At 33.8% G+C, this 18,011-nt stretch overlaps 1 protein-coding gene across 1 annotated transcript in view; it reads right to left on the minus strand.

The window, feature by feature from the left end:
• LRP1B (LDL receptor related protein 1B) overlaps window positions 1-18,011 on the minus strand; it is a 1,945,542-nt gene that overhangs the window by 952,552 nt on the left and 974,979 nt on the right. The window lies entirely within an intron of this gene.

Below are 18,011 nucleotides of genomic sequence, written 5' to 3' on the forward strand. Positions count from 1 at the left end.
TTTCTAGTCCTTTGATTTAATAACCCCCAAATAAATTTTGAAAATAAAAAACATACTGTTGTCTTATATGGTAGTGCTTCCCATTCATAGGCTAATATCAATTCAAAATCTTTTAATATCCTTTCCTGGTTATTCATCTATCCTTGCCCCATGTCTAGACTCAACACTTCTGAGTTGTTTACGAATCAAGCTCCTGTTATCAGGATAGGATCCTGTTAGTGTTCTTGCTCAAACAAACAAGCATTAAGGCAAACTGAACATTCTGTTTTTGACCAATTTTATTGATGCCTAGACCTATGGCAAGATGGCATTTTAATACTAGCACAGATGTAAGAAAAATACTCACTTAATGAACCATGTTATTATCAGGCTTTCACAGTCTATAAATCTGTTTTGGTGAAGGAAAAGAATAAAATCTGGTCTGTCCAAATGTATGACACAACAAGAAAGTACCTAGTTGGGTTGTAATGTATCTTATTTGCTAATTTCTTCAAATTAGCTCCCCTCATTACTTTATTTTAAGAAGCAGTATAGTTCGGGAGGAGAAATAGGCTATTTAATCAAATAGATACACTCCTGACTAAATTCCCAAATTCTTTGAGCCTCATATTTCCTTGGCTCATAAGAATAGCAATCTCAAGAATTATCATGAGGATGCTTTTAAAGCACATAACAAAATTTTAGCACATAGTAAGTAGGTTTTCAAAATTCTTGTTCTTTTACCCTTTATAAACCAAAGTAACTGAAATTTTGAGAATGGCTAATAATGTTTCAGTGTAAAAGGGAAAAAAAAAAATCACTCATAATTAAACTAGTCCAAACGCATCACTCTATTTCTTTCCCCAACAAATGACATATATCCTGAGTTAGGAATATAAGAATCATCAGTAAATAGAAAATAGGAATGGTGTGAAACACAAATTACTATACTCACAATGAGTATTTATCAATGAAAACGTAAACACTCTGGCTCAGAGAGAGGGAAAGAGAAACAGCAGTGATTTAGTAAATGTTGCAAACTGAAACTTCATCAGTTTCACCCCCAGGACAATAGTGCATGCTTCAGAGTTCCAGCCAGATTGTGCTCTGAACTGAAAATACTCCAACAGTTTCATTCTCAAATCACTTCCCATCACATTATCTTAAATGAATGAACTGGTGGAATTATCTGCTAGGTATAGCAATGTACATTTTCAGTAGCTGTTTTTAATCCCATCTCAACACTATTTTTCAAAGCTTCTCAAAGAAATATTTTTGGTATTGTCCTTGTCATGTTAGAATTTAATATTCTCTTTCTGGGTAGAATTCAAGTCTCAGGGAGCTTAAGTTGGGATTGTCTACTCTCTCATAGAAGTTTCCTGGTTCTTACACAAATATCTAGAGAATTTTTATTCAAAAGAGATGATGATAGTGTGGAATCTTATCCATTCTTCAAAGACCAGCTTGAATATTTTATGAAACTGCTTTTGACTTAAATAGTGGCAAAATATATATATTACACCCACCTTTGAATTTGTCTACATCTTCTATTTATCTTACACAACCAACATTTCAGTCATTTGTTTGCATATTTTATATTTCCTACCAGAATATAAAATTTCAGAAGTAGGTACCTACTATTTTTCTTCCCTCATCTTTCTTTCCTCATATTGTTAACTGAGTAACTTGGTCTTTAAATGTTTATTAAATGAATAAAATGATGTAGATTGAGTGCATGGGAACCAGGAAATACATTCAAAATCCTGTTTGGATAGTCTTAGGCCCAGTATTTTAGATTAAGTTGTGAACCAAAGAAGTACAGCTCCCTAGTGAAGTGTAGAGAAGAAAACAGAACAGGAAGCAAAAGGAAGCAAAAAGAATTGAAAACATCTTCAGAACACTTATGCAATCCAAGGTGTCTGTCATTCATTTTAATGATGAACCACTGTTATTTGCTGCCCCCATGCCATGCTGTCTCTAAGAGCAAGACAGAGCAGAAAAGGCAGAAATAAAAACAGCTATGGTACTGAGACAGACTGGAGTAAAATTAAGAGATCTGCCATATCAGCTATGGGGTGCTCCAGGTATACAAACACCTGGTGTGATATTTCTGTTCTCCTTTGTTCACTTGTTCAGATAAATTGGTTGCAAGCTACTAGGACTTAAGAAACCATATTAAAAATAAATTGATAGACAGATAGACGGTGGATAGAAAGATTGATAAAGAGGAAGGAAGGAAGGAAGAGAGGGAGGGAGGGAGGGAGGAAGGGAAGGAGGGAGGGAGGGAGGGAGGAAGGGAAGGAGGGAGGGAAGGGGGAAAGGAAGGAAGGAAGGAAGGAAGGAAGGCCTGGATGTGTCTTCTGGTACCCTGTTACTGACATGCCCTAGCATTTTTCATCAGCTCTACCATAAACAAACATCATACATCCCACCATTTTGAAGCAGAAATCAACTCCTAAAATTGGTTAAATGCTTATACACTACTGAACAGTGATATACAATTTAAAATACCGATCTCTATTAGGTGCTTTACCTTTCACTATACTTATCCAATAATTTCACGTCTCTTTTTAAGTACTTGTTATTTGGAGATGATGAGTAAATTGCCACAATGATTCCTCTCTAAAAGAAAAGATTCAGCCTCTTGTATCTCCATTTAGAGAAGAAATCAAGATGTCACATAGTTACAAGCCTTTCATCTCACTCTGGGATCATTTCTATTGAGTTCTCCCTTGGTTCAAGCTGTCACCAATAAAAGACTTTTGAACTATTCTTTAGGCAGAATGATTGTCGTATTTTTTGTTATATATTTTCAAAAGTATATTTTACATAATCTCCTCCTCTTGGAGTCACCACTTTCATCTTGGCATATGTTTCTAAGATATCACATAATCTTATTTTAGAATGACACCAACATCTGATAATCCAAGCCAGAATTATCCCTTATATTTAGAGTTTCATTAATTCATGGCCATCACAATTTCTAAAATTCTCTAGAAATCCATTTGTAACATTTTATTCCTGTTACTATTGCTTTACTGAAGAACTTCTTTGTGTTATTTTAGTTGCCTTCTAACTAGTGTCCTTATGTCTGTTTTCTCCTCTCAGTAATCAAGGAAAGTATTCAGAATAGCACAGGGAAAAATCTTTCCTAAGGTTCCCAGAGTTAAATGGTTTCAGAACCTACAATAATAAATTGTTTATATATTACCTTTATATTTAGTAGTGCAAGTAAAAGTGAAGAAAATGATTTATAAGTGTTCCTATAGAATATAAAAATGCATAGAAAAATGAAATTAATTGTAGAATTCTTAGACACAAAGGGAATTATATCAATTGAGTGAAAGCACAGTTGCTTTTTGCTTCTAATCAAAGACAAACTTTAATTTTTTGTTTATTATTATTGATTTTCTTTGAAAAACTTCTATATTAGAAATAAAAATAAAGTTGCCCATTACAGAAAGGCTTAATTTTTCCCCAAATCTTTATAATATTTTATTTAAATTTATATTAAAATAAAGCTGTGATAAAGTTTTATATGTTTGTTTATTTGCTTATGTTTTTCTTATTTGAAACTCAAAATAGCTCTCTTGATATGTAGAGCAGATATTATACTTTTTGTAGAGTGGGCTGTGCAGAGGGAATATACTTTTTACTTCCATTATTATAACAATATTCTTTTACTCCTTTTTCATATACCAAGGACTCCCATCTTTTGAAATCCTAAGGACATATTTCATTTTTGCAACCATAAGGACAACTTTTTTTTTCATTAATTTTAAACTGATATATTAAAATCATACACTACATTGCTGATGGAATTTTACTAAAATAAATCTTGGAATCCTACTAAGTCAATATTATTCAAAAATACATAATATAATTTTAAAATTTAGTTTACTAACATCTCCCAAGTAACAAATAACTCAAACTATTTGACAACATTATCTAAATATTCAGATTCTATTTAACTGAAAGTATTTTGAAAAATCAACTTGAAAAATGATGAGAAGCTGATATTAGAAACTGTTTTAAGATGGTGTCAGGATAGCGGTCCTTGGCTCAATCTTCCTCCACTTCCTTTCACGATTCCCACAGAAATAGAAAAGGACCCCAACTTATATCATCGTTAAAACTCAGACAAACACTCAACTACTTTCTAGGATCCAGGAGGAATTTAAAATTACTCTACAGCCAATAAAACTGTAATGAGAAACATAATTAATGACCTACCTATATATTTTTACAAAAACTAAAACACCACCACCAGCCAGAGAGAACGTAGAAACAGCTTTTGTCTCTCATGATCTGTCTCCTGGTTCAGAAACCCAGGGTCCATGTCAACAAGAAAACCAAGCAGTGTGGGGCTGATTTTGAAGCACTCAGAGGGCTGGTGCTTCCCTCTTCCATCAGTATATCCCCTCCCAAATCAATTCATAAAATACAACTACAGGCAAGAGGCAGGAGGAATTTTGCTGTGCTACATACTGAGAAGATTCTTCATTGTTAAATCTATAAGCAAGAGTTACCATAGGACGACCACTAGTAGACATGCAATTTAAGAATTGGGGGTGGGGCTTATCCCCCCCCCCCCTTTTTAAGTTAAAGTCTAGAAGCAAGGTGTTTGAGGTAAATATTAAATCTTCAGCAAAGTCACAGAGAATGCATGTTTACTAAAAAAATGCCAGCATCAATTATCATTTTGGAGTGATGAAACTGAAAAATAGCGGACAGGACACTGTTTCTTCCTGCCCAGTGGAATCTTGTTCTCATTCACAACTTCCCTCACCCTTCACACATGTCAAACAAAAAAGAAGATAGTTATGTTGTTGCATCTCACTAGATAGAGTATTCTAACCTGTAGCTCTTAAAAACAAAGATGCTTATGTCACAGGAGAAGTGCTATTTGCTTTTACACTTATTATAAAAACATATTGATAACAAAATGTACATACATTAGGATTCCAGTTTTCATTTGTTCTTAGAGACATGAAAACATGAATATATACATTTATGCAAAATGGTTCCAATTTTGTAAATGCATATAAAAACACATGATAGTGTGCTGGTTTGAAAGGATGTATGCACCCTAGAAAAGCCAACCTAATCACATTTTGTAAAGGCAGCTGAATCTTCTAATCCCTATTCAGTACTGTATGTTTGAAACTTTAATTAGATCATCTCCCTGGAGATGTGACTCAGTCAAGAGTGGTTGCTAAACTAGATTAGGTGGAGACGTGTCTCCACCCATTCTAGATGGGTCTTGATTAGTTTACTGGAATCCTATAAAAGAGAACAGCAAGAGAGAAAGCCAGGAGATTCTGAGAGAACAGAACAATGTAGCCATGAGAAGCAGAGGGTCCACCAGCCAGTGACCTTTGGAGATGAAGAAGGAAAATGCCTCCTGGGGCACTTCATTAAACAGGAAGCCAGAAGAGACAGCTGGCAGATATTGCCATGTTCGCCAACATGCCTTTCCAGATGAGAGAGTAACCCTGTGTTCGCCATGTGCCTTCTCACTTCAGAGAGAAACTTTGCAACTTCATTGGTCTTCCTGAACCAGGGTATCTTCCTCTAGATGCCTTAGATTGGACATTTCTATAGACTTGTTTTAATTGGGACATTTCCACCCTTAGAACTGTAAACTAGCAACTTAATTCTCCTTTTTAAAAGCCATTGCATTTCTGGTATATGGCATTCCTGCATCTAACAAACTAGAACAGAAAGCAATACACCAACATACTAACAATCATTTATCCTAGTTGATGAAATAATGTCTGGTTATTATTTTCTTTTTATGCATATCTGTGTTTTTCAAATTTTCTATAATACTTACATACTTTGTGTACAAAATATGAATATTGAAGCTTAAAAGTCATCTTGTAAATCTAGCTTTCTTCTCTTAGATTTGAGAAAACTGGGTGGCAGAGAAGAGAATCAACAAACCAAGGTCACATAGACAGTACCTACAGAGTCTGAAATAAACCTTGCTCTGTATATCATTTTCTAAATTCTTTTTGCAATAGAAATTTTTAAAAATATAATAAACAAACAAGCATGAACAGATTTTCCTAATTTTTTTTCAAATATAAGATCTTTGACAACAAGAAGCTGAACAGTCTCACAAATGTACATCACTTCCAAAAAATCATATCCATAAAAACAGAGCTCAAAAAAGTTTACCATTCAATAGACAAGCTAATTATCATTTGTTTAACCCTGCTGAGAAAGGAAGTTAGTTAAAAGCTTAGGTAAGGGCTTTACCCATACATATAGATAAGAATCATTAAAACTCTTAATAGTTTAATCTTTAAAAATCCCACTGATGTTACTCTTTTGACTGCAATTGATTAGGATCAAACATACTTTATTGAAATCTGCAGAAAAAAATATTCTTCTAATATGTGCATCTGCTTCATTTACTTGTGTCTATAAATATATCTGTGCTCATAACTAACCACTTCATCTAACTACTAAAAGTTACTTTTAATGAGTTCTATTTATTATTAAATCTATCAAGTATTTAGAATGCAGGATATTCATATTTTCTCACCTAATATAGAAACAATTGCAGTTTTAAGATAATTATTAAATGACTGAAAGCACAAGAATTGCATCAGTACTTGTTCTCTCTTTTTAATCTATTAAATTAAAACTATTTTTATCCTGCATGATTCTTTATCTTATTATTATACAATGGAATCTTTTTTTCTCTCTCTCTCTCAAAATATTCTTGGAATTTCAGTGAGACATTGTATTATGTCAAGGAGGCAGATGAACTCAAATAATTCATAAAATAGGAAGCAAAATATATAAAGTATACTATTCAGCTGGTATTCAATATAATTACAATCTTATCTTCAGGTCTCATTGTGAAAATGCATAGAAAAAGTAAATTAACAACCTCCCCTAGACAAATCAGTGAAATACATTCCATTATGAAAGCTGCACAACCGACACCAACCAGGTCTCTCTATAGTCTACGTCACCTCATTCTAAGACACTTCTCTATTCAATTTTTCTTTCTTTAGCTCATCTTAAAACACCAAGAAATGACTTATTCTGAGCTTCTTTCAAGTATATACAAAAGTAACCCAATGTCAAGGTTTAAGTTGCATCTCATTTTCTTTTTCTTACATGTAGAGCTAAACAGCTAGGACATACACTCTTTTTTATTGATTTATTTGTTTTTTGCACAGTCAGAATCTGTAAGAGTTCCTCTGATTTACAAGAGAATATCAGAAGCAGGAATGAGCATAGAACACTTTGACTTTAGGCAGTTTGTTTACAAGAAAGAACAGCAAGGCCTAAACTGGTGGCATGGAACCAGATAGTAGCAGCACTAAATGGAAAGACTATAAAGACTGTAGTCTCTATCTACAGTCCACAGTGGTTATTTTAATTACTACTTTTAGCCAGTTTCATCCCATGCAGTTCCTCTTAATATCATTAAGGAATAAAACAATCCTTCACATAGCGCCTTGCAAAAAAATTAGTGTTGAATGAAAAAGGAAATGAATAAGCATATAAAATTATCTCTTTGCTATAAAAGGCACCTAACCATTTAATCCTTTCTGCTAATCTCCTAATACCTTCGAGCAAAATATTTCTGAGTTACCATCTCAACATAGTCTCCCTTTGGTAAACTAACAGTGGGCTTCATCCTCTTTATAGTGAACTTTGGACATAATTTGTAATTTATTAGACCATTTGAGAATATGAAGGAATGCAAATGATTTGATTAAGCAGTATATGATCATAAATTACTGCTAAAGCTGTCTAAATCTAGTATAATGAGACATATTAGAAAAGATCTGGGAGCAGCAAAAAGCAAAAGAGATTAAATAAAAGGCAACTGAGTAAACATGTTGATCTAATACTTTGGGGCACTTAAAATGCTTTAAAAGCTTATATTTGTCATATAATGAAAAAATTAATTACAGTCTCTAATATGAAAGGAATGAATCAACAAGTTGGATAAAAAAAAGATCTAATGCTTAGAGTCATTGTTTAGCACTTTGCTAAAATAAGACAAATAAAGATTTAAAAAGATGACAAATAAGCAAATGAAAAATATTCATCATTATCCATTAGAAAAATGCAAATGAAAGCTATGGTAAGATTCTATATGACATATCTATATTAGAATGATTAAAATTAAAAAACAAACAGGCAATAACAAGTGCCGGAAAGGATGCTCAGGTTCTGGATTTCTCATACATTGCTAGTAGAAATGTCAAATTATAGCCTTTCTGGAAAACAGTTTGATAGCTTTTTTTTGCAACATTTTTTTTTTTTTTGCAACATTTAACATACACAGACTAAGCAATCAAACTCCTAGGTATTTATTCTAGGAAAATGAAAATTTATGCTCACACAAAAACTTGTACAATTTAATTTTTCTTCCACAGGTAAAGGGTAAGTAACATATGGTACATTCCTAGAATGGAATAATACTCAACAATGAAAGGGAATGAGCCATTATAGATACAATAACTTGAAGGGATCTCAAGGGCATTGTGCTGAGTGAACAAAATATTTCAAAATGTCACAATTGTATAATTCTAATTATATAACTTTTTTCTGTTCTACATATATATTCAGTAATTCTCAATATCATCACATGGTTGCATAGTTATCATTTCTTAGAACATTTGCATCAATTCAGAAAAACAAATAAAAAGACAACAGAAAAAGAAATAAAACAATAACACACAAAAAAAAGATTATACATACCATACCCCTTACCCGTCACTTTCATTTATCACTAGTGTTTCAAACTAAATTTATTTTAACATTTGTTCCCCCTATTATTTATTTTTATTCCATATGTTCTACTTGTTTCTTGACAAGGTAGATAAAAGGACTAATTATATAACATTTTTGAAGTAATAAAAGTTTAGTAATGGGAAACAGGTCAGTGGTTGCCAGAAATTAAGGTTATGGGGAGGGTGTGAACATAAAACAGAAATATGATAATTTTTTTTTAGTTTTGTCTTCTTTTTTATTTGTTTGCAGTGATGGAAATGTTCTGCGGCCAGATTTTAATGATGGTTACATAAATCTGTACATATGATAAAAATTGAAAGAATTATACAGCAATAAAAAAGTGACATGAAATCTGAATAAGATTGACAATTGAGTTAAGACTATTATACCAAGGTGAATTTCCTGGTTTTGATAATGTACTATGGTTATAAAAGATGCTATCATTCAGAGAGGCTAGAAGAATGGAAACTCCATATTAATTTTGCAACTTTGGGGAAGCCTAAATTATTTCAAAATAAATAGTATAAAATAAAATAAAGCAAGGAACGCTCCTTCTTTTCTTCTACCATTTATCTTAAAAAGAGGTAAATTATAAAATTCAAATTGCATTTCTCCAAAACTCATGATTTATTTTCCAGTTTGACTAGTTCTCATTATTGTACAAGAAAAAGCCTGAAACACTTGAAACACTGATCATATATATGGAAGTCCCATTTTCCTATACACTACAACACTGAACATTCTCTCTGTGAAGATATGGCATAAACAAAATGGTCAGCAATGTAAATGTGTCAACTCCTTATCTTCAAACCCTTACTCAATTAATATTTTATTAGCAGATTCTTTCCAGGATATATTATTTCACAATATATTTGCAGACTGTATCTTGCATACATAAGAAGCCCAGAAATTAGAGCACCACCGACAGGTCTCAATCAATAGAAGAGAGAAGCTAATGGATAAAAGCTTGACATGGTCAGTCCTCAGGTAGAGAGTTCTGAGAGGCGTTAGAACCATCAGGGAAATAGGAACACCATAGCACACTTTCAGTAACAGCAATCTCCATTCAGATGATTTTGTATAGGGAAAAAAAAACAATTCACAATCTTACTCATTTTATGATATTATGAATAATCACAATTTAGTTCACATTTATTTAAAAATAAAATCATTTTTATATAGATGTCTCAGTCAACTCTATGGCGACTAGGAAAGGTTTTAATATTTCCTTCAATGCTAAATGTACCATTGTGGCTATTAGCAGGTTTACAGATAAATTCTTAAGCCATAGCTGTTTCTAATAAAGTATGCCTCTTTCATGCATAATATATCCACAGACTCTACAAAGATACTTTCCCTCTGTCTGTAAAATTATTACCGTAGTCCCAGCAATCATTAACCTTTGTAAACTACTGAAATAGATTCCTCACTAACGTTTCCATTCACACTTATGCCTTCCCCTCAAATTTTACAATAATGCATCTTGCTAGATTATAAATCTGGCCAAGTAACTCCTCAGTTTAAAATTTCCCAATTTTGCCTTAAAAATTCCTCTGCATAATACATTCCCAGCTTCTCTCTCCACATTCAGTGTCATGTTTCCCCTTGGTTATTATTCACTAACCACACTGACATTTACCCAGTTTCTCCAACATGTCCCCCCCTTTCCTACCTCAAGCAATGTCTCTCTACAATGTTTCCCCTGCCCCCCATTTTCATCCCTACTCTCCTCTTGTCTTGCAGTACTAGCGTAAATGTCACCTCCTCAGTGAGGCTTTCACTGACCAAATCAAGTTATGTCCTCTCTGTTATTCTCAACGATGACACATTGTTGGTATTCACATAGCACTTAGCACAATTTGCATGTATTAATATATTTATATATGTAAGCATTTACTTGTTGCATCAGATTAAAGGATGGAGAACTCTATTTTAACAATTTGTTTGTAAAAGATATCTCATTAAAAAAAAGATATTCCAATTAAATTCTTAGGCCACCTTAGCAATGTTTTAAAAAAGATTTTTATAAAAAATATTTTATTTTATTATAGAGTACTAGCAGATCCCAAAATTAAAATGTAATATCCATAAAACATGAAACCATTGCATTTCAAGAACACACATCCTATGAGTGTTCATTCAAACCTAGTTAAAACACATTTATTGAAATGATTGAGTTCAATTTTTTCTTAATAGTTCCAAAAATGTTGTTTAATTTTTAAAATAATTTCAAAATAATTTCAGACTTGTAGTAAAATTACAAGAATAATGTGAATTCCCATAAGTCTTTCACCCAGAATTCCCAATTGTGATCCTTTTACCACACTTCTTTTATCACACATTTTAGCACACTTACTTTCTCATTACACTCATTATTATTTCTCTAAAAGTATGGAATGCTTCATAAATATCAACCATGTGCAGAAACCAGGGCAAACTTCTTTATATTGTTACAGTTGTAGAATATGTGTAAGTGAGGTAATCACTTAGCATTTTGAGTTTTATCCTGACCTAACTCCCATTATAATGTATTTTCCAAAGATCATGCCTTACATGAATCAACCAAAAGAAGCATAGAGAAGGTATTAAACTGTTTTACTTAATAAATAAGACAATGATTCTCCCTTTCTCCTTTTTAGGCGAGTCTTTAAATTACTTGTCAATAAATATAGAATAGGCATCACCAATCAGAACGGCACTAGCTTTGTATGACCAGTATGGTTATGTAGATGTTAATTCAGCTCCTCCTCATTTTTTGAAATCTGTTTTTGTCAGAAGCTTTCATCATCACTTATTTGATGCCTCATATAAGAGAATTAAAGTCCATAATACCGATGGTAAATTTATAACCCCTTTAGAAACATTAATTCATTTGATCCTCACAATAATCTTTGATGGAAGTATTGTGGAACAAGGAAACTAAGGTTTGAGTGGTTAATTTGTATTTTTCATTCAGTCAGTATGTTGCTATGCTGACATTTATGACATTTAGTACATAAATAGTATGTACTAAATGATTCTCAACAAATAATAGAAATAAAAACGAACATAGAACTTAAAATTCAGTGTAGTGGTGTAGGGCAAACAAGGTGCTAAAAAGACGTGGTCGGAACTAGAGTGTAATAAGAAGTCTAAAGAGGAAATCTAAAATAGAAAATCTATAACGAGAAATGACAAAGAGTATTTCAGCATATTTTGTCTATATTGAGCCAAGTGAGATGGCAGACTTTCATCTGGGTGGGCTGGTCTAAGCTACAGCAGTTGCCACTAAAAATAAATGTCTGATTCAGCATCCTATTTTACCAGAAGTTATCTGACAGCTTGTATCTATTGCAAATGACGTGCATTAAAACAAGATTGCTTTCCATCTGCTGGTGTAGTGCTGGTTTCTATTATAATTCAGTTTAAGGAGAAAATGAGTCAGTTACTTAGAGTAGTGAAGCACACTGTGCAAGATAGTAAACTATTGAGGAATCACACTCGATCACTACTGAAATTTTAAATCCTGATCTACAGAAATATTGAAAAAATTTTACAATTCAGATTGCCGAAAGAAAGAAACCTGTGACAGAAAATAATTGAAACAATAGTAGTAATAAGTAATAGTAATGATAATGATGGATGATGGTGATGATGGTGTTTTGCTCCAAAGCAGTAACTTTTATATACCCTTAGCTTAACTGGATGGCTCTTATCCAAAGTTTTGGTCAGGAATTCTCTAATAAGTTGTCTGGGTTCCAACCTGAATTAATTATTTGGTAACTGTGTGGTATTAAACTCTTTAGTCCCCCTTACCTCCCCACCCTAATAGGCATGATGGAAATAATGAATAAGGAACATGTCATGAGTTTTTGTGAGATTAAATAACTAATACAAGCAAATGGCTTACAAAATAGCATGGCAGATAAAGTACAATAAATTCTAATAACTGTGATGATTATTATAAGAATTTTTTAAATTTGAAAATGTGTTTCCTTTGTAAGCAGATATTTTACTACTGAAATAATGTGTTTCATCTCCAGTTCTTGCATCTGAAATTCCTGTGATTGTTGATATAAAGAGACCCTCTTTCTGATTTGAACAAAGCAATTTAGTAAATTCAATCCCCCCTAGTAGCTATCACAAGAACAGACGTGGTACTCAATGACATTTAAAAAGGAAATACCTTTAACAGGTATTAATAGTTAATTTTCTATGTCAGTTTGGCTAGGGTATGGTGTCCAGTGTTCAAACACTAGCCTAGATGTTGTTGTAAAGGTATTTTGTATACATGATTAGCATCTGTTATCAATTGACTTTAAGTAAAGGAGATGATCTTTGATAATGTGTGTGTGTGTGTGGGGGGTCTCATCTACTCAGTTGAAAGTCTTAAGAGAGAAAAACTGAGGTATCCAGAAGAATTTTGCCCCAGGACCACACATCAACTCTTATCTGTGTCTCCAACCTGCCAGCCTCATTTCAGACTCAGACTGTGACATCAAGTCTTGCAGGAGTTTCCAGCCTGTCAGCCTGCCCTCCAGATTTCTGACTTGCCAGACAACACAATCATGAAAGCCATAATCATGTTTTTGGAAAACCCTGACTGATATAGTAGGGTAAAGTTAATTGCAAGAAATGGAATATATACAAGTGCTGAAAAGGAAAAAATATATATTTATTTTAGCATTCAATTTTGAAATATTTGTGTGCTCTAAATCATGGACTCCCCAAACTCCACCAATGAAGTTATATTGCAACATTTTTCAGGTTAGCTACAAGAAATTGAAGGAAATATTTAAAAATAATTACACCATCATTGATCTTACATTTCATGGTGCAGGAGAACACAGAAATAGAAATTACAAATGCAATAGCAATGACTATAGTTGTTATGTAATACGGAAGAAAATCTGGCCTTTCTAAGGACAACATTTTTAGTTTTCAGCATTTAATATACCAAATTTATCTAAAGGAATAAGTCAGTCCAAGGTAGGCCAATTTCAAATGTGGTTGTAGACACAGGATTTGGGGATAGAATGATACAGAAAATAATACTTCCCATTCTAAAGAACCAAAATCAGAACAGAGAAAAACTGTTGTTATTCTGGCTAAAGATCTTATCAATATTATATTCTTGAAGAACTGTTGGTGACTGATTTCATAAATGCTTAATTATAGAGTGCCAGCATATCATTTATAAACATAACTACATCTCCCTATAGCTGTCTATTGTATATGGCAATACTTATTCCAAGGTATGAATTTAGATCTTCTCTTCCAAAATTGTGTCTTTCTAAGATCCCCTGTGTTTTTAAGGAGAAGTCTGAGAACCAAGTAAACTCAATGATTCTGAAATGGATGAACATGAACCACAGAAAATAACACCTGAAGAAGCATTTTCTACTAGTTGGTTGAGTCAGCCAGTCTCTCCTTATGACTAAAACATGGCTTTCATTGATTTCTGTTTTCTCTAACACCCACTTATTACCCAATCTTTCCATTGCTCATGTTGCCAGCCTGATCTCAAGTTGACCAACTATGTGAAAAAGCAGAGTAAAGACCTTTTCACTTTCTTAAGCTGTTTCCTTCTCCTCAAATTATAATTTGAATGGTGAGAAAATGTACAGGCAAATCTTCTTTCCACCCCACAAGAAATGGCAATATTTACCTACCTCCTATTTCTCAGCTATTGCAAACAGTTCTGTGCTTAAAATTGAGTGTAAATATCCCTCTAAATAAATGCCAGTTTATTATCATGGGCTGACTGGACATGGAAAAATAAAGGCCTGTCATTACAACACTGGTAAGAGACACAAGGGGAGATATCTTTCTTCCACCCTTGTAAATTGTGCAATTTCAACCAAATGCACGTATGTTCAGTTTTCAGGAGGAAGAGGATTTTAAAAAGACAAGGTTTCCACCAGGTATTCTTATTTTCTAACTAGAATTTTCTTTAACTTTATCATCTAAGTCTTTGTCTTATTTATTGGGAAGCTGTTGGTGATCCATAAAGTATCTTTTCATTTGGAATAAACTGGGAATTTCTTTTTAAATTTAGCATGTTCCAAAGAATATTTGTTTAAAGCCACACAGTTTCAATAACTGCTTTGCTGAGGTGAGTGGCAACTTCACTGGTGTTACAGAGGCAGTTGTCACTGCCGTTTTTGTCATCATCATCATGCTCATCACTACCACCATCACCATCCTTATCTGGAATTTCAGGGCCTTGATAAAGAATCTCAAAATGTCCATCAGGAAGAATGATATTTTGCTCTGAAGTAGTTCACTTTCCACAGCACACATCCCCAAGACATTCCTTCCAAGCATCCTCTTTCCTTTTCATTGAAACCATCTTAATTTGTTATCTAAAATGGTGGCTATTGATTGCTAAAACTTCTATTTTTTTCTTTCTTTTTCTTAACAGAAACTTATTATGCGCAGATAGCCATCACTCCAATACCACCAATACCACTGAAGCCCAAATGAATGAGGAAAATGGAACCCATCTTTAGATCTTAGGGTGAATTCTGATTAATCCCAAACCAAGCAACACATGGTAGTCTACCGGAATTGATCTTGATCCAGAGAGGAAAAGCACTTATTTGTCATATTCAGGTTGAACTGCTGGACTTATAGTCCATATCCAGGGAGGATGTTTTGCTGTCTTTCCTACTGGATGAGAACAAGAAAGCAATTTTTCTCAATAGCCACTAGCAACAACTTTATCACCATGGGGGAAAGGAATTAGAATGTAACAGTGAACAGCAGATCAGATATATGGAAGGAATCATGTTCTCTGATGCCATTGAGCCACTGTTTCAACCAATCCTCGATGTAACCAAGCATGCCTTTATCTAGCTTTCCTTTTACATGGGATAATAAATTTGTTTATTATTTAAGCCAGTTGGAATTAGGATTTCTGTTACTTAATGTCAAAAGTATTCTAAAACATATCACCCATTATCATATTCTAGAGTAATGGACAACTCTTTCTTTCTTTTCTACTTATTGTGGTATTCCCCAGCTCTAAATAATCCATTTTTATCACCACTACCAGACTGCATTTCTTGAAGCACCACATTTATTCAAAGTATACTGAGAAAGAGAGAGAATAACAGTGTCTATCAAATAAAATCCAAGATATCCAGATAAGTATCTGGAAAACAAGAACTTCTTTGGCTTGAGGATACTAGTGAGATCTTAAGAAACATAAGAAGAAAAATAATCATCATTCTGATGCTTTAAAAGAGTTTAAAATAAATTTTTCTCATGGTATGTCAAGTGCTTTCAGAGAAAAGAATGTTTAGGTTATAGGAACCTGGCCCTAGTTGTTCAGAGAAATAGCCCCAACATGGAGATGCCTATTATTTTGCTCTTTGAGCAGGATTTAATTTGCTGCTTCTCTGATTATATTTTTGCCAAGCAAACTTTTAATAGATGATTTGGATGCTTGAGATTCTGAAGAGGAAGGATAAATCAAATAAAAATAACTCATTTCAAAGTAAAAGAGTAAGCCTACATTCTGAACTTGCAGGAGTATAAATAAATACATTGGTGAAAGATATCCCTACCCAATCTGAGCCTTAGTTCTACCTTTATTACAATCAGCAAAAGACAGAGAAAAAAAATGAAATCAGATGACGGTTACAGAGACAGAGAAGGTCATCTGTCAACCAGTCAACCAGAAACCCACACTCTCTCTACCTCCATCTATAAGGTGGGGTTTTTACTGGGAGGCAGTTCCCCAGAAAAAGACATATTTTCTTAGCACCCTTGGACCCAAATGTGACCAACGAATAAGTGTCACTGTGGAAAGCAGCTAAAATGTTGCATGCTGTTGCTGACCTGGGATTTTTTTCTTAACAGAGGTTTGCCTTTCCTAGCTTAGATTAAAAATTAGAATATTCTCATTTCCTAGAATGGATTCGCTTCAGGGGGAAGGTGACTCCATCCCTGAATAGCCACATGGAAAAAAGTTGAATGCTAACAAGGTGCACACATATTGGCTTTTCACAAAGGCAAGAAATGAACTTCTTTTGTGTTAATCCACTGAAATTTATAGCAGCTAGTATAGCCATAAAACATTCAGCAATTGGTATAAGAGGTATGGTACTGCCTCAATCAAACCCAAAATACGTACCATTGTCTTTTTGGTAAGGTCTCAGGCATCAGGGAAAATATTATTGGGGCCTGGGAAAATGTAAGGTCAAAAAGGCTTGGTAAAAAATCCTACTTGCAATGTCTTAAAAGGAAAACCAAGTGCTCCTTGAGGCTCTGAACTTAAGGGAAGAAGTTAAAAAGCATGATATTAGTAATTGTGTGAGTTACTACACAGTCCCTTCAACAAGACATTATGAATGAAATTAGTGCCTGAAAGAATTAGCTGGTTTGAAAGCAAAAAAAAATGACATGGAATGGAATAAATCCAAAAGGTGGGGGCCTCTCAGGTTTTGAAAAACCAACTGCTTCTAGGATCCAAACAGTAAGAGAAAACATTGAAAATGGGTTTGAGCAACAAAAGTCAATTAAGACTTTTCAGTTAAACTGAGGCACTTAGCCTTCGGCAAAAGAATTTGCTTCCCACTGAAGCATTGTTTCAGCTGGCCTCAAAGTAGGTACCAATAAATTGGAAAAAAAAAAAAAAGCCAAGAAGGTGAGCTGTAAAGAACTAATTTAGGCTTGATAATTTTATCTAAACTGTAACTTTGAGTGTGGTTACTAGAATATATACAACTAACTGGAAGCAGAGAAACCAAAATTACACTCATTTTCAGGGGAATTTATATCCCCTAAAGCCATGAGCCTAGCTAACAAAATCCTTTGTCTCTGCAAACCTTAAAACCACTTGCAAGGTCAAGAAACAGTCTGTGAACATACGTAGAGCTGCCAGGCAGAGATACTCTGATTGCCAACTTCAATGTACTAAGGAACACAACAGACCAGAAAGAACCTCGCAGTGGAAGCATAGGTAAATGGAAGAATGAACCAAGGAGACTGCCACAGAAAAAAAGAATAAGAGTCTAGACAAGTGACTTCCGACTGCCAAGGCTGGAGATGTTCATCTTATTCACCTGGCAGGATTTTAGCATGCCTATAGACCAGTGAGTACAGTCTTCCATTTCCTAAACAAGAGTTTTCTTATTATTCCATTGCTGTGTATATGGTGTGGAGGAGGCAGCAGGGAGCAAATATCTTGACTTTAGGTTCTTGTCTTTTATGGCTGGACATGATGGCGGAGACTGTACATCATCGGGAGATTCTGCATTTTGACTTCAATACTATAC

The sequence above is a fragment of the Tamandua tetradactyla genome, chromosome 3 (genome assembly GCF_023851605.1).
Source record: "Tamandua tetradactyla isolate mTamTet1 chromosome 3, mTamTet1.pri, whole genome shotgun sequence".
Taxonomy (NCBI): domain Eukaryota; kingdom Metazoa; phylum Chordata; class Mammalia; order Pilosa; family Myrmecophagidae; genus Tamandua; species Tamandua tetradactyla.